Raw genomic sequence first — 27,718 nt, 5'->3', positions numbered from 1 at the left:
TCTTCTGATTTCACAGATTTGCAAATGCAATGCAATTTTTTGTTCATTTACATTTATTCATTTTTAGCATTTAGTAATTCATTTGTAACACTTAAAGTGGGCTTTTAAAAATAGTATTATTTATATGTTGAATTATGTTTTTATATAAAGTTAACTTAGTCCATTGCATTACGATTGCAGGCAGTATCAACAATGTCAAAAAAATGTGATGTTAAGTCAAATGTCCCGGTGTGTATGCTGTTTAAACTTTAAACCATAAGCTTGTTGTGCCTCGTGGAGTTTTGACGTGTTTTATAGACTCGGTATTGTTTCTTATTCAAATGTGGTGACCCCTCCCCCCTCCCGCGCCCCTGACTATCTAGGCTAATTTATTTAATTTCAATCACATACAAATATTTCTGTTCCACGCACTATGTATAATTTACCAATGTCTAGCAAGTCGATGTGTTGGGAATTCCAGTTTCCAGACCATTCATTTGCTTTAATTTTCCTTGTGATCCACCTTAAATGACTGATCCCACACACAAGTCCCTCCCTCTCCGCCGCCGCAGCTCCCAACCCTCGGACTGAATCTCTATCTCCCTCTTTCGATTTCCAGCCACGGCAACCAGTGATTGAAACTGTCTTTTTCGTTGCGCGGTGAAAGGTTGCGTTTATCCGCACTTTTCCCGGCGGTTAAACGGGTGGAACAAATAGAGCAGCTCACATGTAGAAAACAAGATTGAAAACCAAACAAAACTTGGATCTGTTGCGTTTGCGTTCCGTAGGCTAACAAAAGCGGAACATACCTCAATCCCTCTTGTGATTATTTCCTCTTTTCTCTGGACGAGAAAAAGCTGTTGGATTGGGTTCGAGCAGACGGGCTTCTTACTTTTCAACGAAGTTTATACATGTTTTTAGCCTAAACGCGGGAGACACATTTTACATGTAGGAAAAGCGACTAATTCCATCCTGCTGGTTGACTGGCACCAATTCTAAAGTTAGTTTCCAGATGCAGAGTAAACAAACACGGGTTGCAAGCGACGAAAGACATTGCCTATCCGTGCAAGTGTTTACTTAGAGACCTTTTGCGTCTTTAATCTTTAGGAGTTTGAGGAGAGGGCTTGTTTCTCGATGGACTGAATGAGGAGGAACGTCCCATGTGCGGCTTTCACTCTTTCTGACAACCCTTCAGCCTTGGGTAGGTTTGTTATTTTTCCTGTTTCATTTTACCCATTTCCTTCACTTTGATTTTCTTGTCCACAGGTGTGCGCGTGCATGTTACATCTTGTAAACGGTCATCAGAGCCGCGCCGTGTTTGTTCACGAGACATTTTTTGCCTGTTGCAAGTATTCATTTCTGCTCACCTCATCGGTGAGAAATTGGATAGTTTACAGATATAACGATACTTCAGCTGTGAGTGTTTTTTTGGGCATTCCAGTAACGCATATACCTGACTATCGCATGGAAACCCTACGCTTAGCGTTCATGCTTTTGTAATGTATGTATGTATTAGCGCATTTTTAGAACCATTTCACAATCATTGCTGTCAGCGCAGTCATATTAACGTTCAAGTGTGCACGTTTCGCGCTACTAGCTAAATAGGGGTTTTAATTGGCATAAATAAACGGGTACATTTCATGTGAAGTGTAAAGAGGCTCTCTAGCTGATTGATAAAGAGGTAATCAGGCGATCCATCTGACGTCACCCCCTTTGGGTAACGTCCGCGCCTCTCTCTCTCTCTCTCGCGCCTCTCTGGGTGTGTCCTCGCGCTAGTGCGTCGAAGGGGAAACCCTGCGATTTTTTTCTCCGTGAGGTGAGTTTCAAATCTCTGTCCTGTGAAGAGAAAAACATATTCCCAGTTGTGTCAGAAAGAGAAAAACACGAGGCACATAGGCTTTCTGGTTTGTGTTATGTTTAAATGTGAACGTTAAATGAAGATTCGTGTGTGATTTATCAACGGTTTGTTTTTTGACGCTCTAACGTTGTCACCTTCAGGTGTCTTGTAACCTAGCCTCGTCAGCCTGAGGGGATGATAAACGGGCAATTCGCCTAAAATGAACGTTAGGGAATCCTCAGTCAACATTGATTTTCATTGTATGTTTTTTTTCCACACAATGAGAGTGAATCTGAGGCTTTCATTCTGACTAACTTTTGTGTTTTACTGAATAATGTCAAAAGGGGTTTGAAGCATTAAGGTGAAATTATTATTTTTGAGTGAACTATTCGACGTACAAAGTACAAACTGATATTGCGCATTATGTGTAAACCGTACTCTCTTGAGGGCCTCTTGAGGACTTTTGATCCTCAAAAAGGTCAGGTCAATTTTTTAGTTTGAAACGCACACCATTTTGTCCCTTCTGTCAGAATGTAGCACATTTTTCCGTTTCTGTGGCTAATAGTCCTGTGAGACGAATCCTAGCAGTTAGTTTATCATGTCACATTCACAAAGTCGTCTTGTGTGGAAATGGAAAGCCACCTTATTGTTTTACATCCCCCAGGTGATGTTCTCGATCTAATGTGCTGTTGTGAGGAAATTGTGCCCACAAAACAATCAGAAGAGAAAGGTCAGTCATTATGAAATATGTTGTGATCACTTTTAAAGATTATCCCTGTAGATCCACTGTAATCCAGTAGAATTCAACCCATCACTGAAGGACTGTTGTTAAGCAAAGGAGAGTGATTGAAACTCACAGAGATCACTGTCAGTGTTGCAGACTCTCCCGAGACAACTAGGCAACCGCAGCGTCAAAAAAAATCCCAAAACAAGCCCTATATTTTCTCTTTTCATCAATATTGAGCCTGCAAAATATGAAACTGCAACCCCTCGAAGTTTGAAAAGCAAAAACATGTTATTTTACATGTTATATGTAACAGCCACATATTTATAATAAAATAAATTTGAACCATACCTACTGTTAGTTTTAGTATACTTTTATTTTTATAGTCTGTAGTGATAAATGCATTATAAAAATATTTTTAAAATTACATTTGGGTGCCCCTCCTCCCTGCACCTTCTATCACCTCCCATGTTTCCTCTCCATCTCTGTACGTCTCTGTTGGTGGTAAATGCACATACAAATGTCTACTAGTACTAACTATCATTGCTTGCTTATACAACGTCACAAAGGAGGCCGGATGTGGGAGGACGAATTACGCTACAGCACTTTTATTATTGCACTGATTGGCTATTAACTGTGTGCAGACAGTGTCAATCAATGTATTGGAGGAAAACAACAACCATGAATGTAAAGAAACAAAGTTGTTTCAAAGCCCACAAAACCGTGATTACATTTTTTTTACGCAACTTGCCAAAAAAGAAGCCAAAAGTCGCACATTATAAGTGGACTTGACAATTACGATCACATTAGGTGTTTCTCAATGTCAAGGATACTTCCTCTGCAGGACTGGTCCTTCCAAGTCACTTCCTTCAGAGGCTAGGCGAGGCTCCTCTTTAGCATTCGGAGAACACGTAAATGAAACCGGCTAGCAAGTGCACGTCATTACGTCAGTGAAAAGGTCCGTTAGCCATCAATAACGTAATTTGTATAATATCAATACGGTAGTAATTTGTACTGGCATTTAAACGTTAAACTTATTTACTACGGTTATAACAAATGTTTGGTAACGTAAATACTTACACTTGAAAGTATATTGTCCCGTTAACGCTCCGACTCTGCCAACGTCTGATATTTTATATTTTTTGAACAAGATAGCAAAGCTGCGCGCGTTAGGATTGTGGGTGATTTGAGAGCGCGAAGGCTACTCGTATGCATCCTTTCCTGTATATGGCATATTTTTCGAACGAAGGACTCAGACCTTGGTTGAAATTCCGAGGATCCTCAACATTGGAACAGTCCCTCGACGGATGTTGATGACGTACTATCCTCGGAATTCTGGCTTCCGAGGATACTTCCTTGACATTGAGAAACGCCGATTGTCATCCGATAGATTTGCAAACACTGCGTTCTTTTAAATGTTGGGCATTGAGTGTTTGCACACGTACAGTTAATTTTTCATGAGAGTTTTAGTAATCGTGAAGAACCAGATATCACAGCTGAACAATACCACTTGTGTACACGTTCATATGTGAGTAGGTTTGAAGCTATTGAGAAGTTTTCTTCTCTAGTGATTACTCCAGCCGACTGATGCAATTTATTGTTGAGCATATCAAGCTGTTTACCCTGCAGAGCATCTGTTCCCTCTAATTAGGGGAGAGTTGTACTGTTCAGCCTTCCTCCTCAGACATTATCATGGGTGCTGGTGGTAACATCAGCCTGTACCGTGACTCGGGTCTTCCTGGTGTGACTACTGGCTATAAATGGGATAGCTCAGGGCTCCAGAATAACATCTGAGAGCAGCAGCATCGGTGCCACTAAGCTCTAGAGATGGGATTTTTTTTTTTTTTTTTTTTTTACAAATGAAAAGTGTTTATATATAACATTTTGTTTATATATTAATATGATTTATAATAATTACGATTATTATTATTGCTAAATAAAAATATTTAACAAAATAACAAATATTACTATTACAATAACATTTTCATTATTAAAGAGTATTTAAAAATAAATATAACAAAATAATAATAATAATAATATTTTAAAGAACTTATACAAAAAAATCGGAGCCTTTGCGCTTTCATAATCGCACATAAGCCAAATCGCGATTGCGGTTCGATTTCGATTAATCGTGTAGCCCTAATACAATTATTATTATTTTTACATTAAGTGCAGCAACTAATAATATGACATGTTTATTTCTTGGAAATGAGTTGAGATGCAGACTTTTATTAACACGTAAAATCGTAATTTTTGTAGGGAACATTTTTTATTTATTTTATTTTTGGTCATCACGTGGAAAATAAAATTTAAATGGAATAATATTAAAGGTCCCGTTTTTCGTGTTTTTTTTAAGCTTTGATTGTGTTTACAGTGTGCAATATAACATGTGTTCATGTTTCATGTGTAAAAAAACACAGTATTTTTCACACAATTTACTTATCTGTATACCGCTGTTTTCACTGTCCTCAAAACGGCCTGAGAATTTCCTCGTTCTATGAAGTCCCTCCTTCAGAAATGCGTAACGAGTTCTGATTGTGCCAGGGGTTCCCGTGTTGTGATTCGACAGCAGCTTAGGGCACGTTGCCCGGAAAGGTCACGCCTCTTACCATAACGGGGAGATGAACGCGCTCAAACTACAGCCCCTGAAGGCCAAACAAAGGTGATTTGACTCCGGGATGAAAATAACAGCGTCTGATGGCGACAAACGCAACCGAACCGAACGCAACACTTTCTCTTCTCCACGAGGGAGCAACAAGACCACGCCCCCTTTTTCGCGTATTCTCGTGGGCGGAGGTTAGTCAACAAACTGTTCTACTGACGTAATTAAAGCAGGATGTACAGGGTTGTAGTTCAAACCGGCCGTTCGCTGTAGGCTTTGAAAGGGAACTTCTGTTAAATAAAATATCTCACTTGGCATTGAACTTTGAGCTTTATAATTTTACAGGTATTATTTATGCTCTAACAGCAACATTACACACTAACTAAAGATTGAAAAATGGGATCACGAAGAACAGGACCTTTAAGAGTGTGTGTGTGTGTGAAGCACTTTAAATCCTTCAAAAGTGCTTGAATTTCACTCGCAAAAGTTTGTACGAACCCTGAAATTAATCATGCAAAAACATTAGACTATTTCTACCACAATACCATGTTTACAGTTACTACATTAAATCCATGGTTAATGCTACATTCACACCACAAGCGACAAAGCGACACAATCCCATTTATTTAAATCGAGAGTGGGCTATTTCTTGCGACACGAGTGACAACCTGAATCAGAGTGTCCAGCGACTTGACAAAGTTGAGATCTGTTCAAATTTGTGCAAATGAAGAGCGACTTTCAGGAGTGAGTGACAACCAATAGGAGTGAAGTCAGTGGAGCACAGGTAATCCATTGCTCTTCAGTGCCGAGGCAAGATAAAGGAGAGTCTCATTTTAGCAGTCAGCAACTGTCCTATAATTTACGATATGTCTCCGTGTGCATACGCCATGCTGACTCCAAGTCTGAATGGTTTCATGAGCCCGATAGACCGGAATTTCCCCTTTTTGCTGCAGATCAATAGCTGCGATGGCAAAGAGCACTCGCTGTTTGTCGTTTATCTTTAATATCAGGCATTTTATGTACTGATTTCATTTATATTTAGACTTTTCCTTCCAAAATGTTTGTAGCGGCAAGAAAACTGATTTGTTGTCTACAACATGGAGTAACATCCATGAATATCATTCACAAACGTTACTAGGCAACCAGTAGTGGGAACGCCCACTAGCGACCTCACTGGCAACATGCAGCAACAAAGTCGCTGGTAGTGTGAGCGCAGCATAACATTGATGATTTGTGGACTGAAAAGCTTTCTTTAACTTGTACTTCGATAACATGTTTCTCCTGGTTTTCACATCAGCGCTGTTTGATATGATATGGTTTATAACAGAATTCTGCACTGATTTTGATTGCTTCTCATTAGATCTCACAGTGATTGTTAGTGGCGAATTCAAACACTTTCTCACTAGGGATGCACCGAAAAGAAAATTCTTGGCAAAAGCCGAATACCGAACCCGGTTTTTAAAAATGTTTCTATTTATTTTGCCAATTTTTTCACCATTGCTTAAATTAGCTTTTTTACTATTTTGTCTTGCTTTAAAAAAACTACTATTTAAAAATATTTATCTAACACTGAACATTTTTAGCATTCCAGCAGACATTATACAAAATAAAAATAATGTTATTTCGCCATCTTATCTTTGGCCTATTATGCCTTTTGTTTGTTTGTTCATGAGAGTTTTTGCAAGCCTGTATAACTCAGCACTGATAATCAAATTAAGCCATAAAACTTTTAACTTAATTAAACAAACTTTTTTGTCAAACAAAGTGCTGCACAGCTGAGCTTTATACTGTTAAAATTAAAACATGGAAGAAAAATTGGGATTTATTACTTAAATAGTTTTGATAATTTATTATTATATTAGTGTTAGTATTATTATTACATTGAGACCCATCTAAATTTTACTGTACAACAGTAATATATTTGTCAAGTTAAACTGAACTTTTATTTTGATGGGTTGCTGAGAAAATCTTGAGTTTCTGTGCGTTTATGACATGACGGTAGTTTTTCTCAAATGAAACGGTAAAATGCTGATGAAGGGACTCTCAGAGCGACTCTGGAGATGATGGTCATGCATTCATGTCCTCGTATGAGATGGAAACAAGCGGCCCTCATGCGCGATTCTGTGTGTGTGTTTGAGAGGTAAATTGAACTGCGCATCAACGCCATTCATTCACACAGAGACACGTGGGACAAGAAGGATTTGTATTTAAATAGTATTTTGGCTGTTTAATATTCACAGACTCTAGTCTATATTACCAGATGCGTTCTCGGGTACCGAAATTTGGTACCGATTGATTTAATGTGAATCGGTATTCTGTTGTACTGACGTAATTCGGTCAGTGCCCTTAAAATGTACCCTACATGAAATATGAAATGACGTTATTCCACAAACCTGGAAAATCTTCTTAATTCATAATAAGCAGTAGGCTTTTTTTTTGGAAAGGAAAACTTAAATGCCATTTTGAGACTAACATGTAATGATGCAATCAATATAAAAGTAACTGTAGTCTAATTGCAAGTATTTTAAAGTGTAATATAATTACAAGCACTCCATTTTTTTTGTGTCTGATTACGTATTCAGATTATGTAATCAGTTAGCTAATACCCAGCACTGATGACAAGTAATTACTGCGTGGCGTGCGTGCCCCCAAATTCTAATTACCATTGTGTGTTTGGACATTTTATAGTTCCCAAATTTTTTATTTGATTATCATAACTGTAAACTGTTTAAAAAAAAAAAAAAAAAAAAAATTTAACCTCAATGAGCAATCTGTCTCTGGCCTTTTCTTACCAAAACTTTTCCTCCATTTGAAAGATGAATGGTGTCAGATACCCTTGTGAGGTAGTGAGAACGAGATATGGATGAAGAGAGTGAAGTGGATTAATGCCTTGGACAGTATGACAGACCCATTAAACGGATTCTGTCAGATTCTTAATTAAATGTTTTAAGAGACAACGCTGAGAGATTTTTATTTTAAGTCAGCATACATTTCTGCATTGTGGTAATGAGAATTGCTGGTAGACCTGTCACGATTATAAAAATAATCGTTTGATCGCGATTAATTGGTCTAATCGCGGTCATTACAGGTGATCGTTATTATTGCCCACTATTAGAAGACACAAGGGGGCCCTGTAGTTAGTAGCGGGAAGTTCGGATCATTTTACAGACTCGGATCTTTGAATCTCGTTCAGCAAAATGAAAATAAAATAAAAAATTGAGTCATTTCAGCATAACAGGAAGAACGAAAGACTCAACCCGAACTCGAGGGATGAACTAACATTTTCTGTTTCATGTACAGAACCTATGGGATTTTGCGCACACGCGCGGCCAACAAAATGAACGGATCACTCTCTGAGACAACTCGGTAGTCCCGAGTCATATTAAAGAATCATTCGTTCATGAACGACGTACCTGCAGCACTCTACTTCTACCGGTCTCCCTCTGAATTCATTACGCTGAGCATTACGTTCAAATTATATTGCCCTGTTGATTTCTCCATCCTGAGTTAGAGCAGCCCAGTTATTCAACAAAGATGGATTTAGTTTCAAAGCCGAAAACGACAACGCCAATCAACATGACATCATGGCTTTGCTTAACTTTCTAAAGCCAAATGGCGTGTTATCAGTACGCATTTTGAGCTATCCGCGTGTATGTCTACGTTGTGTGATTCTGCGTGTATGTGTACGCCGAAACAAACCATAATCTCCACGTGTATGTCTACGCTGTGTGATTCCGCGTGTATGTGTACGCCGAAACAAACCATAATCTCCACGTGTATGTCTACGCAGTGTGATTCCGCTTGTATGTGTACGCCGAAACAAACCATAATCTCCACGTGTATGTCTACGCCGTGTGATTCCGCGTGAATGTAAATGGATTTATAAACATACTAAATTATGTAATTTTTTTGAAAATGTAAAAATGCAGAATGTTTCTTGTGATGGGTAGGTTTAGGGGCAGTGTGTGTTTGTGTGTGTGTGTGTGTGTGTGTGTGTGTGTGTGTGTGTGTGTGTGATGGGTAGGGGCAGTGTAGGGGGATAGAATGAAACGGCGTTGATAAACACGAAAAGCGATTATGCGTCTTGATAGCACTCCAAAATGGCATAACGAATTGGCGTGTCATACATAGGTTTCCTTTAATTTCCAAATTGGCGAGAAAGTAGCCTACATGTGCATATGTGCAACAAGTACTGCTTCTGAAAGAATGTTCAGTACAGCTGGCAACATTGTCACCCCAGTTAGATGCTGTCTTAAACCAGAAAAAGTCAACATGCTAGTGTTTCTTTCCCGTAATCTACCAAGCCATTAAGGAGCATGATTGTTTTTATTTCAGAATTTGATTTTTATGGCCTGTTCTGTTATGGTCATAGTTTATATTTGTGATTCATTGTTTCTGTTATTTACAGAATTTTCAAAGTTGTAAAATATATATATATTTTACTTTAGTTTGGAATGAGATATTGACAGTCCTTTATGTGTTATGGTAACTTTATGGTGATTGTTTCTATTATTTATACTTTCATATACATTTACATTGTTTCTTTAAATGTACACATTTCTGAAAGATACATATTTTTCATTGATTAAATTACTTTAATATTTAAAGGCTTTAAGTGTATTAATGTGTTATTGCAAGTGACAACTTACAAGGGATTCAATTAAATAATCACAACAATTTGTATGACAATTAATCGCCAAAGCCATAAAACAGACAATTAATCGTCATAATCGCAATAATTTATTGGACAATTAATCGTCAGCCAAATTTCATAATCGTGACAGCCCTAATTGCTGGGAGTGATTTTAAAGTCGCCATTGGGAATCGTTTGGATTTTTGGATCAGTGTTAGCTAATTGCCGTGATCTCATGTGAGTGACGGTTTACTGAAGAAGATTCATCCTCATTTGTGTCGGTGCACTTAACAAAGTAGATAAGATGTCGTTACAAAGTTATTTTGAATAAGATTACAAGAACACATTCATTTTGAACATTAAGGCCCAATCCCAATTCTATTTCATACCCCTTCGCCTTCCCCTACCCCTACACCTACCTGTTCCCCTTGCCCCTTGAAACAGAGTGCCAAGGAGTAGGGGTGAAAATATTCCCCTAAGAAATGGGACACCAATACCATACCATTACACGTCATCATACCCCGTTTCTTTTATTATAAAATCCTGTGACATTTAACCAGTATGAACAGCAATGAAGTGCGTAGGCTATATCTAAAAGAAATCAGGCGCGAGCACGTTTAACAAATTACTCACTCCCAACAGAGTTTTGCGCTGTATTTGGACTTAATAAAATGGCGCTCGTTTTCAGTTCAAAAACATACGAGCCAGAGTTTCCTAAGATGATACAGAATGATACAGAACATACAAGATTAGTGAAGCCGCTTTTCCATTGGACCAAACAGTTCTCTTTGTTTATTAACCGTTCCATTCCGTGCTGATCCGAGCCGGCCGGTACGGATATGGTTTCGTTATCTACTGTGGTGCTGCGATAATGTTCATACGTTATACGTCAAGTCAGTCGTTGCCTTGGTAACGCGAGAGTTTACAGACGATATGTATTGTAAATATCGACTGCGTTATGAAGGATGACCAGATATATATTTTTTAACTATTATTAATATGTGTTCAAATCACCCAAATAGTGAGTTTAGCAAGCTACGGAAAAACGGCAGCCAGGCGACACGCAAGTGATCGATCCCGAGTGGCAACACACACACATTCTAGCAGCACGGTAGCCGGTGGAGGAAAACTTCTCATACCCCTTCGTTCGAAGTGTGGTCCTGAAAAATCTTCGTTTGAAGGGCTATCTGGCCCTTCCCCTTACCCCTACCACGCCAAAAAAGAATCGAGACACCCCTACCCCTTCACGTGAACGCGCAAAACGAAGGGGTAGGGGAAAGAGAAGGGCTAAGGGGTAGAAATGGGATTGGGCCTAAATCTTTGAATGACATTTTCTAGTGTTGATTTGGCTTGTTGAGCTTTGATAATGATAAAAAAAAAAAACAGCAGGAAGGTTCGTCCAAAAACCTATAAATATGTCAGATTCGATAAACAATCTTACCAGCGTAAAAATTGTTAACAAATTTAAGTAATCATGTTTACTTGTGAGTCAATACAATAATAATACTATAATATAATATTTTTTCCTTTGATTTATAGGCTGAAATATGATCTGGCTGGACATTGAGATGATTTGTGAGATTCACCCATAATGGAAAGCAATCAATAAAAATATACGCAATAAAAATATATGCAATAATTAATCTTTGACAGAGCAATATGGAAAGAACAATTGTTTTTTCTTAGTCGATTCTGTAAAATTAGAGTGGACACTCAAATGCATGTTAGTCCGGAAGCCTTCTGCCTTTTTATTACACATTAACGTTGTCTTGCGCCAAGAAAGTTGTTTCCTGAATAGCTGCTTTTTTTGTCCTCTGCCAACAGCATGTTACACAGATTTATTTTGCATTGTTTTCCCTGTAGTTTGCTTGTATTCAGAACATTAGCACCACTAAATAGGAGAACATTTATACCAGGGTTAAGTGTGGCAGTGTAATGATTACAGAGGTCAGGTGATTCTTCGCATCTGCGTGCGTGTTGTTTTCCTCTCCTATCAAACAGCGTGGCGTGTGTGCTCAGGTTTGACGGCAGAATAGTGCGACCAAGGAACCTTGCAGGGATGCCACAAGTCACATTGACTCCGCTTGGGTGAAAAAATTAATGCGCAAATAAAAGTAATTTTGCATTAGCAGTGGGTCTTTGCAGAGGGTGGACGCATGTGGATGTGAGGTTGCTCGGCATGCAGTGGCAGGAGAAAGATCTCTGCTGACAGAGATAAAGAGAGGGGCCTCCCTGTAACAGATGCTCATATTCGTTCGGCTGGAAAAACAAACATGCTTTTTTATTTGTACGTTCCAATCACAGTGAGCTTCAACACTTGTGTTGTTATCACTGGGAGCTAGTGGAGGAGGGTTTCACCCCCTCATAAGCCACTCTCAAACTAGTGGTTGTCTGAAGATGTGCTTTAGCTTTTTTTCATCTTGTTTTTTTTCTCTTTCCTTCATTCACTCACTCAATCCATTACTCTTTTTCCCTCCCTCTTCTATTCTGTCTCTATTTATTTTTCACCCTCCCACTTCTGTGTGATGTTTAATGCAATACTATGGCATGTTTGTGTACAGTGATGTTTGAGTGTGCGTGATTGCTGGTTATCCAACAGTCTTTAACTGTTTGCTGTTGCATCAACATTAGATAGTAGGGCTAGGCAGTACACATTGACACACATTTCACGGTTAGATTCGACTTTTTGTTTCACAAGCTTGCGATGTTATATTTCGATAGATTAATTTGGATATACTGTATATCATGTACAGTTAGTAAAATTTCTATGCACTAATGCTGTAAACTTCACTGAACCCTGTCACTTGATACATTACTATAATATTGAAAGTTAAAAATTAACTCATTTGTATACAAATATTAAGGCAGTTTGGATTAACACATTGTTATAATAACTTTTTAATGTCATAATTATGTTTTTACTCCAATTTGTTTTTGAATTAAAAACATTTCAGCGGATACATGTCATTAAGTTTTATGTATGAGGTGTTTCTGGGAGGTTATTGTACAGATCAATAGCATTATTTGAGTTGACAGACATTTTTAGTGGGGTCCGAAACCATGGTGGACGTTATCAAGTGCACTCTTTCAATCCCATAATGGACTGTAAGAACGAGTGTACAACTGATGTACGCTCGTTATGCTAGAGAATACCCATAATGCACTGTGAGGGTCATGCCGAATGAATTTTCCGAGTCTCACCAGAAGACTGTAAACACTTTGCAATTTTGAACAATGTCCTACTCTTATTATCTGTAGGCCTATGACCAAAATGTTTTTCCTCTGCTTGTTCGCGCGGGCGCCTAACGCGCGCACACAACATATTCTAGCGTTGCAAACTAGACATTGCAGCATAAAATCAACATAAAATAGTCAACCTAACATATAAAAAGTTACACAGCTCAGTTTAAATAGTCAGTAGTAGCCTACAATTCGTGCCATTCAGTGTGAGTGCCGCCTCTCCGCTGTGGTGTTTCCAAGCATATTTGTGCGCATGTGAAGAGGATAATTTTTTTTCCATCAATATTGAGACGCGTGAGTGCAGTACAAAGCCTATGATGATATAAATGATTTCGTTTTGGCTTTATAGTTATAGTTATACTTATATTTTTTAATTCTTGATCTTTTCTGAATACCGTTAAATTTAAAGGATTTTGTAACTCGTTGTGTCCAGAGGAAAATAGTGATAGCTCACTTAACTGGAGTTATTGCAGACACGGAGGCGATGTACATTTCACAGCTCGCACTTTATTCCCTGTGAAAGTGTCCGTCAAAAACGCTATACCGTCCACAGCATTACTTAATAAACAAAACAACTTTTTTGATTTGAACTGAACTGATTTGAGCAACAGAAAACAACAAGCATACATGGGAGTGCTCGAGCGACTGTGCAACAAACAAACAAAACATACCATAAATAGTCCAATCCTGGTCCTCTCTCGTCCTTCACTGTCATCGCTCCTCCTTTTATGCTTCCGAAGCTCCTCCCTGAGAAACTCGAGACCGGTGCGGAGTGCAGGTGGTGCTCGTTATCAACCACGCCCCGTTCTCACAGCCCTTGGCCTCGTCCTGCTTGCCACATAGTGGGTGCATTCTTTTTGAAAAAATTAGTTTTAATTAACTTTTGTGTTTCGCCTCCCTCGTTCCGCCACATTTTACGCTAACGCAAGAAGCATGAATGTGACGAATTATGTCAGAGGAACGTGTAATTGATTATGGTCTATTACTGCATTGATGCAGAATCATCCCCATCGCGATGCAATGATTAATTTCAACACCCCTAATCTGTAGTGTAAAACACCTGTTGTAAGCCTCTGTTCTGGAGAGTATGCCAATGCTGTGTACTGTGTGGGTTTGATAAGATGTTTAGTATAAAAACTAAACTGGAGATGCACAAAGCAGCTAAGCAAGTTTGCAGGACCTTGTTTACAAAACCGTGCCTTCGAGGGACGTATACACTTTCACATTTATATATCAAGTTCACCTTTTTATAATATTCTGAATTATGAGAAACATGTCCAGTATAACATTGAGAGAACCTGGTCTTAGCTCACTGAGACAGCAGCCTTCCTGGCTCTATCAGAATGATAGCGCTGCTCCTGCAACCCACGCAGCAATGGCAGTTACATAATGATCACTGATGTCTCCCCGCACAACCGTTAGAGTCAATCGGCAGGTCCCACGTTCAACCTCCACTGCTGGCCTTGTACTGTGGGCCATGGTGGGCGGCATAGTCAATAGCTCGAGCCTGGGTGGAAGATCGGATGGAAAGGAGAACATGACAATGCTATGTAGGAAAATTTCCAAGCAGGGCAGCTTACTGAGATTGCATTCAGGGCGTCATATTGAAACTCAACATGTTTCTCATTTATGAAATTATTTAAGGAAGGGAATGTATTCATTGAATGGGGTATTAGCCTGGGGTAGTTAGGGATATGGCCTTCTGCATCAATAGCCACAGATGAGCAAGAACCTCAGAGGTAACACTCTTCAAGGGCAAATGAAACAGCTGAAGGGATTTGAGTGTACTTATTAGGGGTGTAACGATACACTTGATTCGATACAAATCACGATACTGAACCCATGTTTATGATACTATTGCGATATTTTAACTAAGCCAAAATAAAGAAAGATTATTACATTATTTAATTATTATTATTATAATTATTGTTTTATTATCAGGACCCACAAATATTCCCCCATTGCATTATTATACATTATATTCAACATTATAGTATTTTAATGTAGTAATGTCACTGAAATTGCTTTCAATGCAGGCATTTGTTGGATCCCTACACAGACAAGCCGTGCATGCAGGTTCTTGCCTTTCCCGCTGTTAATGCACATTACATGTAAGAATAAACCATCTAAAATGCTTTGAATACTCATACTACTAAAACTAAATGTGAAATGGTGATTTAAATGATGTTTGTGCTTTCACTTTGAAGAGTGCCGTTACAGCACGTATCTTCAGATGATCAGTGCACTCAATCACAGTTCTAATCGCAAGAAAGTGTGTTAAAATTACTGTAACTGTACATTTTAAGTCTGCATTTATTCATTCTTATGCCGTTTTTGCGCATTATGCAAGCATTTGAGCGTCCATGTTTACTACAGTTTATGCTAGCCGTTGTAAATCTGTTCAGCATATAAAGCCATTGTATCTCTTCAGAAGACTTAAATTTGGATTAGACAACTCTTTATTTTATTTTATTTTTTTATTTACACAATGCCTGTCTTAAGTTTTAGATGAATGGTCTTCAGAGGGATAGAAATGTCTCCGGTTTCATAAAAAATATCTTTGTTTGTGTTTGGAAGTTAAACGGGTTAAATCTTGGGTTTAAAACAACATGAACGTGAGTACATGAAGACAGAATTTACATTTTTGGGTGAGTTATATCTTATAAATTTAGTAAGCTAAATCTTGGATAAAACTTACACTATATCGTAAATCATGTCGTTTACATTAATGATACACAGTTGCATTTTTATATTGTGATATCTTGATATAACTATGTATCTTTACACCCCTAGTACTTATACTGTCAGTAAATGCAGGCCCAAAACTAATGTGAGAACTGTCACGACTTGTTCTTTGTTATTACTGGCCCATATTGAATTCCACTTGTATTAAGAGAGATTCAATGTGGTGGCTGTGTTGTCAAAACTGCTGACAAACAGAAAACAGTGAAATGCCTGTGCCCGTCACATGCCATTCCTCAAGATTTAACTACCTCATCAGCCATTTAACCTCAATGAGCAATCTGTCTCTGGCCTTTTCTTACCAAAACTTTTCCTCCATCTGAAAGATGAATGGTGTCAGATACCCTTGTGAGGTAGTGAGAACGAGATATGGATGAATAGAGTGAAGTGGATTAATGCCTTGGACAGTATGACAGACCCATTAAACGGATTCTGTCAGATTCTTAATTAAATGTTTTAAGAGACAACGCTGAGGGAGTGCTCAATTGCTGAACCGATTGAGAGTATTTGGATTAAACAATCTTACATGTTGGCTATAGCAAGCGAAAACTGATGCTTCTCAAATACTTTTACTTAAGTGATACAGGAAAGCCGGTTTCTCTCTGCGTTAAGATCGTATCTATATTAACTTCATTACTTCATCAATTGTTAAAAAAGCCACATCATTGTTTATTTTGCATTGTCTGCTCATTTGATACTTAGTTAAAGCCAAACAATGACACAGTCACTAACGCTAGTCCTAAAAAAAGAAGAGAATTGTATTGAATCCATCACAAACCGGTTTGCAGGTTAGAGGCTACTGAACATAATGCAAGACCCCACCTGACTTGCTGGCCATGGATATAGGAAAAGCATGTCCTTGCTTGCTTCATAAATGCTTTTTACAAATCTTTGCTATTCTCTGTCTCCTTTTCATCAAGACTACAAAATGTTGTTTACAGAGTTTTTCGCTCTTATTTTTTTAGGTTGCAGTTCTTTGCCTTGCTCCAGTTGGTTGTAGTTGTTTATGTCTCAGAGGTGCCTGGCAGAGGCATGGTTCTAATTTAGTTGCTGGGCATCGCGCCAAGTGGGAAACTCTTGGGCATGATGCCTCCTATCGAGGCCCTCCCTGATCTTTTTTGCGGGCTTAGTGTTGGGATCTGTGTGAACTAAAGGCTGCCCACTGACCAGTGCAGCTTGATGATTGCTGAAGAAGCTTGTCCTCATCAACAAAGCAGTTACAAAACATGGCAAAGAGAAGTAAAAAAAAAATTGTTAAAATTAGTCATAATTAGTTTTTTATTACCTATTTACACTCCTTTAAAATTGAATGGATCTCTTTGTCTCTTTTACAATCATAAAACAATCTGAGCTTGAAATGCGAATGCTAAAATTTGGGATGCTGGATATATCGGCCACCATATCAGTATCGGCCGATATATGATCATTTTTAATGTTAACGTTATTGGCCCGATAAGACAATTTTGTGATAATGGATTTTTCCTTCAGCTGAGCCACTTCAGATGCACACTGTTTGTCATGAGGGTTTTGAATTGCTTGAAATATGATTGAAATCTCTTCAAAAAAGGAAAATACCGGTGCGGTGCTTGCGCTGACGGACACAGCCGACGTGCGAGCACAGATGCTCAAGTGTTCAAAGTTCAAGTGGCAGTACAGCGCAAGCTTACTAGAGCAGATGCGTTTACTCGTTGATCATGTGACCACTAAACACCGCTGTGAGATCCATTTAAGAAGTGTTTGAATTCAGCGAAGAAAACGCGTCTCTGTGATTTAAACTAGTTTAACGAGTCCTATATTGCCTCTTTTTTACAAGATGTAAAATAAGTCTCTGATGTCCCCAAAGTGTGTATGTTAAGTCTTAGCTCAAAATACCCCACAGATCATTTTTTACAGCATATTAAAAATGTCACTTTCTGAGGGGGAGAAAAAAACGCACTGTTGTGTGTGTCCCTTTAAATGCAAATAAGCTGCTGCTCCCAGCCCACTTTCTAGAACAGGGCAGAGCTTCAAGAGCTCCGATTACCGTTTCTGATGGTTAGGCTAGTTGATGAATTTATATAGCTGATGTGGAGTTAACTATCTTCAAGTCATTGATAAGCATATTCTGTCATGATAATCTACACAATTATACACTATAAAACTGAGCCAGAGAATATATGCTACATGAAGATAGAAGAGACCGTTTTAACTTATGTTGTCATCTTGCTTTTATGACATGCTATTGCATTTGTGTTACTTATGTGGCGTTCACACCGGACGAGATTTGTGCGAAAAATTCGCACTTTTCGCGCGTAGGTGGACGCTTGAACATTTTGAGTTTACTCGCTTCATTCGCGCGAATCGCGTGTGACATTCACTGCACAACAGACGCGAATTCGCTTCATGGGAGGGGCTTCTGCCAGCGGCTCGTCTCGTTGAGAAATGGCTGACATTGTCTGTGTTTACATGTCTTTTTTTTGTTAAAATCTACTGTTAATGTGTGACAACGTAGTTTTAAGACTTTTTCAGTCGATAATGTAGTTGTTTAAAGCTCAAATCGGTGGTTTATTTATATAAAGAGTGCCTATTTGAACATTTTATCTGGCGTTTTCAGAGTTGTGAGCTCCAGCGGATCAGCGGCTGTCAGCGCTTGTCAACGCCGGCGAGGGCAACCTTTCCTCGGCCAGTCCTTCTGCCGTCTGCCGCTGGCTCTGATGTCTCTGTGGTGTGTCTCTAGCTATAATTCGTCTTGTAACGGCCGATCTTTGGTCTCATGGATCTATAATTTGTTCCCTGGCAAATCGTTTAGGCTGAGGGCAAAGTGAAGTTTCATTACTTTTTTATTTTTAGGCTATAACTGTACCATTACAATTCTCACAATTATTTGCTCAATGTATTTTTTACAATGGGGTAATTTTGTTGCAATAGCTTACACACAGCACAAGGAAGCTTGCTTTCAAATGGTACATTTAATTTAAAAAGACAAGTAACCTGTAATAAAAATAAGAACAAATAAACACATTACTAACAATTGCACAAATACAATATAATAAAGATACAAATGAAATGGATTGCTTTATTTTTTCAGGTAGGTCTAACAGCAGTATTCAGTTAAGAAACTGAAAAAAACCCCGCAAAAGTAATCAAATGTAAAATAACATTGGAAAATTTATTCAGATTAATCCATTAAAGTTACACAAGTTAATCAGTCAAGAGCAGTAAGTGATCGTTTGTCATTTTGTAGTTTGAATAATAAAGAGAGTGGCATGTTTATTTTGGCTGCTGTCGCTTTAAGACCTGACGCACGCATTGATCCAAAATACTGTTCCTGTAACACATTCACATTCAGACCCGTCACACCAACTGAATGAGAGGAGGCGGGTGCGTGTCAACTCTCTGTCGGTCGGAGAGGAGAGCCAGAAAGCACAGCTGGTATCGGTGTATCGATACTGTAGAAAGGAGTATTGGTATCGTTTCAGATATTTCCGTATCGATACATATCAAAATATCAATATTTTGCACAACACTAATAATAAGCTTGTTGTAGTCACTACCAGCCGTTTGCTGTAGTCCTTATTTTAAAGCAATTTCTTTAAAATAAAATATCTCCCTTTGCTTTGAACGTCATTACTTTGCAGATGTTGTTTATGCTCAAACAGCAACATTACACACTAATTAAAGTTTAAAAAAATGAAATCATAATCAACCACCCACCCCTTTAAATCCAGATGAAACCCTGCTGACAAACAGGAGAAACACTGTGTGGTGTGCAACGATACAGTCAGGGCTTTTTAAACTACAAATCGCCATCATTTACCATGGATTTAGCCTACTGTAGTAACACTAACTGAAATAAAGATTAGACATTTATTGTGATTTATTATTAATATCGACTGATATGAAAAATGTTAGTGATAATTTTTTTTGGCCATATCCATGTGTAATAATTGGGTTGACTAAAATGTGGGAAAAAAACAATAAATTTTTTTCTTCTTGACATATTAAATTGTCTATCCCAGTCACATAAGAAAAGGAACACAAAACCATAAAAATCTATGCATATATAAAATCCAAATGTGATTCAAATTTGAGAATCAATTTTAAATCTACTTGTGACCTCGAGTCAATTTGAATTTTTTGGTACCAAATCTTTTGGTGAAAATTTGGTACCAAAAGATTCCCACCCTAATATGCAAGAGTGGCAGGCGCTGCAAGCATGAACGTATGTCTCCATTTCAAAGTGAACTATTTTTGCTGGTTAGTTTTGATAAATGATCTTTTTGAAATGTTTTTTATTTTATTTATTTATGTATTGAGTCCTTAAAGTTATAGTGCTTTATGAAATATACAAAATGGCTCTACAATTTGACTCCTCAGATGTGTGAAACTTGGATATGTTTCTGCCATCTAAAGCAAAATTGTGTTTATCTCATGCTGATCCTTATGATGGATGCAAAATACTGTGTCATGCCTTTTCAATGCCTGGCAGTGACGTACATTGCCACATCATATTTCTCACAGAGATGGAATAGCTTATTTGGTTAGTGGATGAGGGTGTGGTGTTACACAAATTGTTCTTTTCTGTTTACAGAAGACATTTTCCTTTAAAACCTTATTGTTTGACACATTGATGACAGGTAATCTCTACAGTAACTGTTTTTTCCCCCCAAAAAATTCTGCACGGTGATAAATGGAATATTTTTTTCCCTTAATGTCATCAGCCACTTTCCTCTTGTGGTGTTCGGGGAAGTTTAGAATCTATCTTAGCTTTGTCATGGGTGGAAACTGTTGTGATGTTGTTCCATGCAATGTGACACACCCAATATATTCATGGGTTGGTAGTGAATGTCGAGGTTGTGGACAGCACATGCAGTGTAAAGCGGGTCAAAAATGCGCAAGTTTCTGAAACCCACACGCTCGCTCTCCACACAAGAACACTCAGTATTCAAGACAGGCTGTAGTAAGGACTGAATTGCGACCATGTGAGTCCCAAGTTAGAGAGGAGTGGAAGAAGGAGCCTTTGTAGATTGCGTTCTCCTTCCCAACTTTTTCCACTGCTGTGTAAGGCTGACTGTTAATGTGGTTTTGTGTGTGACAAGCAGCATAGCAGAATGTGGTAAGATACGCCTAGTGTTGGACAAGAATTTCTGTGTTTTCGGTCTTCATCACCACTTAAAAAAGAGGCGTTACAAGAAATTCCATTACCCCATTTAAAACAAGCCCCATTATGGCTCCCAAATGTTCTGTGTTAGTGCAGAAGTTGCTAAGAGGTCAAAATTGTGTGCTCTGCATGTGCTAGCATCCTGTGACATGCATTCACAGGGGTGGGGTTGGTTGGAGGATTCCTAATCTCTCCACCGAATTTGTGGAACCATTTCCAATTCATTGTAGCGCAAGTAATGCATGTTTCATGTAGCTGATCTTATACAGTGTAACAGAACGTCTGTCAGAATTCGGGCTGCTTTGAGTGGAATTTCCTACAGGGTCATTGGCTGACATTGGGCACGGCTCTGTGGTCAAGCCTCCTATCAGCCAATTTCCCTGCAGATGTCAAAGACAAACCTCGAGATGGATGGAAACTCATGGGCTGCAGCTGGCCTTCAACTGAGCAAGCTTAAGGTCTTTTGGAGGCTCCCTGCGGCTCAATCCCAAGTCATGACGAAGCGAGAGAGACAACAGAGAGGGACGAGGTCAACAGTTGACACATCTGATCTGAGGCGCCAATAGGGTGCATCTCTTCATGACAAAGCGGAAGGCCTTTACTATATCAAAACAGCCCAGACTTTCTTTTGCTTCTTGGATAGTTTGTGACATAGTTTGTGAATATTTTGAATAAAAAAGAAAAAACTAAATAAACCCGATACAGCCGAGCTGTCATACAGCGCTATATTGCGGCTGCTGTGTGTCATGTGAGAAGCAGAGACATTTAGCCAGAGAATATGGTCATATTTCAAAATAATGCTGAACCTTGAAGCTGGTTTGTAGCATATCAAGAATACAAACTACTTTGCTGTTATTAGTACTATAACTGTTATTTAGGGTTAAATTAGGCCTATTGTAGTTGGGTTAGGTGGCTTAGGTATTTACTGTGAATTTGTTCAGTAAATTGTGTTTTGTATTCATTTATATTTATATATTTAAGTATACTTTAAACTTTTAATAAATGGTTCAATTTAAATTATTTGAAAAAAAAATTCAATAAAAAGCCATTCTTTAATGTCATCCATCTCGTTTTGTGGCTCTTTTTTTTTAATTTAAGTATCGGTTTAGGCACCGGTACCATTTTAAAAGTATCGGTTTGGCATCGGTATCGGAAAAAAAACCAAGCGATACCCAACCCTAATGAATGCAAGAACCTCCAGTCACCATGTCCAGTCACTTCATGAGCATTTTACCATTTCATTTGACCAAATCTATCATCATTTCATCAACACACCGAAACTCGAAGGTCTTCACGGCAACCTGTCAAAATAAAATTTCAGTTTAACAAAGTAAATGTGGCAGAAATATATTAATGTTGTACAGGTTAATTTAGCTACGTCTCAAAAAGTAATAATAAAATATGTATTTAAATTTTACAGTGAAGAATATGCAGTGTTATTTAACATTTGTTTACTTTATTTCTGTACCTAGAAATTGTTAAACCTACCTAAAAAGCACTGTGTATTTCAAATGTATCTTTGTTCTGTTGTATTTGTTTTGCTGAATGTTAAATGGATCCAGTCTATTTTCATTAGAGATTATTTAATAATGCAGCAAAAAACCAGCTTAGTAGGCTATAATAAGTTAATGTATGTTTTTTTTTTTTTTTTTTTACTTTGCTGATTTAAAACATGATCAAAACACTATCTATTTTAATAACAACATTTCAAATAAGAGGGCAAGTGACAAATATCGGTATTGGAATCTACTAATAATTGTTTGTTAAAATCAATATCGCCCCCAAAAATCGGTGCATCCCTACAATTTGCCCTGATAATCACTTTGGATTAATTTACTCATTCAACGTACATGCTATAGTGCATAAATGTTTTTGGTAATATCTTGAAACCTGCGGGAATGTGTAAAATTATGCAAAATTCAGGCCCTGAGAAAGGGTGGATTACTGCGAATACGAACATTGAGTTGATAGTCTAGGTTTCTAATGCATTGCTTTATTTACTTTGTCAATATTGTGTTGTGACCGCATTATTAAATATGTAACAAATAAAATGTTGGGGTAAGTGACGGGGTAAGATACCCCGGGGATGTTTATGACAAACATGAATGGACATTTTGTAGCCTACAATTTGGTTTTGCTTGGAAAAAAGTAGCCAGCCTCTTAAAGCAAAGCACTTTACCAAGAAAAGCATCGAAGTCAGTTTGAACTCTTCAATCATTAAATATTTTATGTTTCGCTTTTACGGCCAAAATTCTAGATGACAACATGTAAATGCTTTAATTCCTTCATCTACATGTTTTAATAATTTTGTTGTCTAAAGATTTAAGTCTGAATTGTTCACATGTAGCCTGTCAATGTTTTTAGTTGTCAGCCTCGGATGCTTCCCTCCGCGGCTCTTTCATATGGAGAGTGTCGGCTACCTGGGTGTTTTTGAAACTTGCAGAGCAGTATTAGGCAAAGTGTCTGTTTGAGGATAAATGTCTGTCTCAGAACCTTTTTATTAAGTTCTAAAAATTGTAATGTATTTAAACATTTTACATAAGTGTTGATCATTTGAAGTGTTCAATCCAAGTGTTCAGTTGGTGTTGTAGGGTATTAGAATGTTCGAACAATGTTTTATGTTTGTCCCTTGCCAACTCTAATGAAACAAATGTGAGTGGAGCATGAGATGCAGAAATTTAAAATGTAAAATGTTTTTAATCCGTTAACTGTACATTGAAACTGTTTACCCTGCAGTTAACAGCAATTAATCACTGTATTTGGAAACTTCATAGCAACATCTATTTATTAGGGATGCACCGATATGAACATTACCGATACCGATAACCGATAATTCTTACCGTAATATTTGAAAGCCGATAACCGATATATTGGCCGATAAATCTAAATACAAATTTTAATAAACTCTGAGAGCCTGATTACAAAAACAAAAGGCTCACCATTAAAAGCCATGTCCCAAACACTTCAACATAAATCAAACCTATACACTACAGTAGCCTATTTGAACCAGTGTGAGATTCCTTACCTTTTCAAATTAATTTTACACTCCTATGGCCAAATTTTTTTTTTTAACACTTTACAATAAGGTTTAATTTTTGTTAGTATTAGTTAACCAACAATGAATGAACAATACTTCAACAGGATTTATTAATTTTAGTTCATGTTAATCTCAACATATTCAGACCCAAAGTTGTGTCTTTTAACATTAGGTATGAACTGTGAATGGACTGTTACAAAACAAACATTTTATTACTAAAAGAAACAAAGGTTATTGCTCTCTGTTTGTTCATGATAGTTAATGCATTAATAAAATGAGACCTTATTTGTAAAATGTTACCAAAAATTATATTGTCTAAAAAATAAAAATAATATACCTAAATAATGCAAACAAGTAATTGAACAGCATTACTTAGGCTGCATAATAAAGAATCAGAATGCAAGTGCATGAAATAACCTCCGCACAGACGATAAAGAAATGGTTTTAATCAAACCATATTGTTGATGGAAATGATACGAGAACAATAAAAGTGCTAATTATAAAAAATAATGCTTCTGTGTTTTTGAAAAAAAAATATGTTTAATATTACAGTAATAGTAAACATCTGTAATATTAGTCTAGTCTATTAGGAATAATGTTGCTGTTTGAGAGCGCGCTGAAGCTGGAGAGAATGAACGAACAACCATAAACTGAAGCGCTTAGAAGTTTAATTAACAACTAAACGCATCATATATGAGAACCAATCAGATATTTATACAAAATAAATATAATATTACAACTTATATTAGCACAAAATCACGCATAGGTGAAGGGTTATAACTCCTGTGGATGCTCTTCCCCTGTTTGAGAGCGTGCTGAAACTGAAGATGATCACCGGTACAGTGAAGCACTGCGGGTTATTGACTTAACGAAACACATCCTATATGACTTTAATCAGATGTTTATACTACAAAAACGTAATATTACGACTTACATATGCTTAAAATGACGCGAATGCACAAGCGAACTTGACTGTGCTGGTCAGAATGCGTTGTTGACGATTCCCACAACAGCGCGCTGAAAAACAACTAAACCCAGAGAATTCACTACGTTTTATAACAGAAATATTCTCATTGCAGTGTTATGTATAGGACAGTCCCAGTAGTTATTAATGCTGTGCATTTCTGTTTGAAATGCGCGCGCCGGTACAATGAAGTGCTTTACTGCATCGTTAATTAACTCAACCAAACGCATCCTATATGGGATTATATACACAAAATAATAAATATAATATTACAACTTACAATGGCACAAAAGGCTGTGAATGCACAAGCAAACTTGACTGTGCTCGTCATGAAGGTGTAACTCCGTGGGCGCGCGCTGAAGCTAAAGACCGGTACAATGAAGTGCTTTACTGCATCGTTTATTAACTCAACCAAACGCATCCTATATGATATTACATACACAGAATAATAATAAATATAATATTACAACTTACAATGGCACAAAAGGCTGTGAATGCACAAGCGAACTTGACTGTGCTCGTCATGAAGGTGTAACTCCGTGGGCGCGCTCTTCCCTCAACAAACGCGCTGAAACACAACGCTCTTTTACAGCCTATTCTATTCTCATTATCATTTTATGTAGATTATAGAAGACTTGCGCTGCACATGTTGCACATAACTGTATTTTCCTTTTCGAAGTGATTCCAAACATATTTAGAGCAATTCAAACCCATCATGGTGGACAGCGCGTCCGTCTCAGCTGAAGGAAATAATACATTATCTATCGGCTTGACTATATCGGTCAAATTTTCTTATTGGACCGATAACGATAACATCAAAAATAATCATTTATCGGCCGATAACGATATGTTGCCGATATATCGTGCATCCCTACTATTTATAAATCGTGTGGTTTGTTGAGGAGATATGTGCGAAGTCATATGTGCTACTTTTCTATGGGATTGGATAAAACAGATCTTCAGAAAATGTAAGATTCTAGTATGTTATTGTAGCTGTGTATATTCTGCTGCTTTTGAGTTTATTCTAACGGGGGCTGTATTGTCAGAGCTCTAACACAAAATGTTCATGTTTTGATCCAAAGCTGCCATGATGTTAAACTTCTCATAGAGTAGCAGGCTTTTTTTGTAGGTGTGTGTGTGGTGTTGGGTTTGCGATTTGGGTGTTGTCCATTGAGAACAAGACTCAAGCATTTCTATGTAGATAGGCATGCTGAATGGAACAAAAGACACAAAAGTCACAAGGGTGTGTGTCTATCTGTGAGTCTCTCAGCCGTTGACATTTGGTTTAAAAAGCCTCTGTCGCTGTCTAATAATTTGTAGCATAAAAGGGAGCCTCCTCAGAAGCTGTCTAGTCAGTGAAGATAACCCTACAAAGATTCCTTTATGTTCTTATAGCTTTTCCCTCCAGAGCAAAACAGGTCTTCCATGCAGAGAATGTGACATCTGTAGACATTGTCAAGAACTCCATCCATCCATTTCGGGCCCAAACAGACACTCTGGATTTGAAGAAGCTCCGCAGAAAAAGAAAAAAAGAAAAAACTGGAAGGCAGGGGATGGTTTCAGACAAGAACACATGACATTCATTCCAGTTATTGGCAGAACTGTTGATATGAACTAAGCCACATTGATTGCACAGACAAATCCCAGGCAGTGTTGCAATGTGTTTAGACTTGTTTTGCTGGTGGTATAATTTTCACAAGCTGCAGTGGTCCTGAACTTGTTCTGCGTTGAGAGAGGGCATGTTAAGCTAGTGCAAGAGCAAGGGAAGAATGCATAGAGGGAGGAAGAGAATGAAAATCATAGCCTTCAGGCTTGCATGTCACATGTTTCTTCATTGCCATCGCAGAGAGTGGAAACTGCTGAGGTGTCACAAATAGAATATTTTAGTTCTTGAAAAACCCTGTGGAGCGTCATGATTAAGACTGTGCGCAATCTTTTTCCATGATTCATAGCATTTTTGTCACAATTGTAATTTCTTCAGTATCTGCATTATTTTTTGTCTTAGGACAGTTTTGGTCATTCAGTATTATCCATTGGCTGCTATAATGCAGCTGTAATTGTAGAAAACCACTGATAACGTAGCACTGATTTTTCCCAATAACGTTGGTTGTTTATGAATGTTTCATCAGTGCCAATTAAAAACATTATTGGATTTTATAATGATTTGTTCAGCAGTGCTTCTATGATAACCAGCAAGTTATGCTGGGCGGAAATTAGCAGAAACTGTCTGATTCCTGGTCTGAATTGTGTACTCCACTGTAGACATGTGCCGGTAAACGGTAATACGATATACCGCAATATTGAACATGCACAATATTGTTATCGTGAAAAAATACAGTGAATAATTATTTCTTACGATATATTCAGATTTGTAGAATGCATTTTAAGAATACTTTACCCATCAAGCGTTTAAAATGAACAATACGTCAAAGAGGAACACGCACTGATTTAAACAACACCCAACCTGCATGAGCACATGGCGGAACGAGTGAAGGAATGAAATGCACATTCACTCTCTGACAGCAGAGGGCGCTGATGGAACAGCAGAAATGCAGCCGTTTCCCCAGTAACCCTCGTAAACAAAACTCATCACACAACCAAAAACTTAATACTTAAAGACTTAAGGCTATTCATTTTCAAACTTAAACATTTTATATTTTAATCTGGACTAAATTAAATGGACTAGATATTGTTTGAATACGTTCTGATTGTTGTTCAGTCACACACTTTACAATAAGGCTCCATAATTTAACATTAGTTCATTCATTAACAAACTGACAATGAAAAATACTTCTAAAGCATTTATTAATCTTTGTTAAA

At 37.8% G+C, this 27,718-nt stretch overlaps 1 protein-coding gene across 3 annotated transcripts in view; it reads left to right on the top strand.

Annotated features, from left to right (window-relative positions):
* The first annotated feature begins 533 nt into the window (after positions 1-533).
* LOC307143393 (plasma membrane calcium-transporting ATPase 1-like) overlaps positions 534-27,718 on the top strand; it is a 139,679-nt gene continuing 112,494 nt past the window's right edge. For 2 of the 3 annotated variants that reach the window (XM_079844922.1, XM_079844924.1), the window contains exon 1: positions 534-1,180. The gene's annotated coding sequence lies outside the window, so the exon portion shown is untranslated. Of the gene's footprint in view, positions 1,181-1,734; positions 1,796-27,718 lie in introns of those variants that run through there. The other variant, XM_079844923.1, reaches the window with a different exon arrangement.

The sequence above is a fragment of the Gobio gobio genome (assembly GCF_949357685.1).
Source record: "Gobio gobio genome assembly, chromosome: 19".
In the NCBI taxonomy this organism is placed as follows: Eukaryota; Metazoa; Chordata; class Actinopteri; order Cypriniformes; family Gobionidae; genus Gobio; species Gobio gobio.
This window is presented reverse-complemented; position numbering and strand designations above follow the sequence as displayed.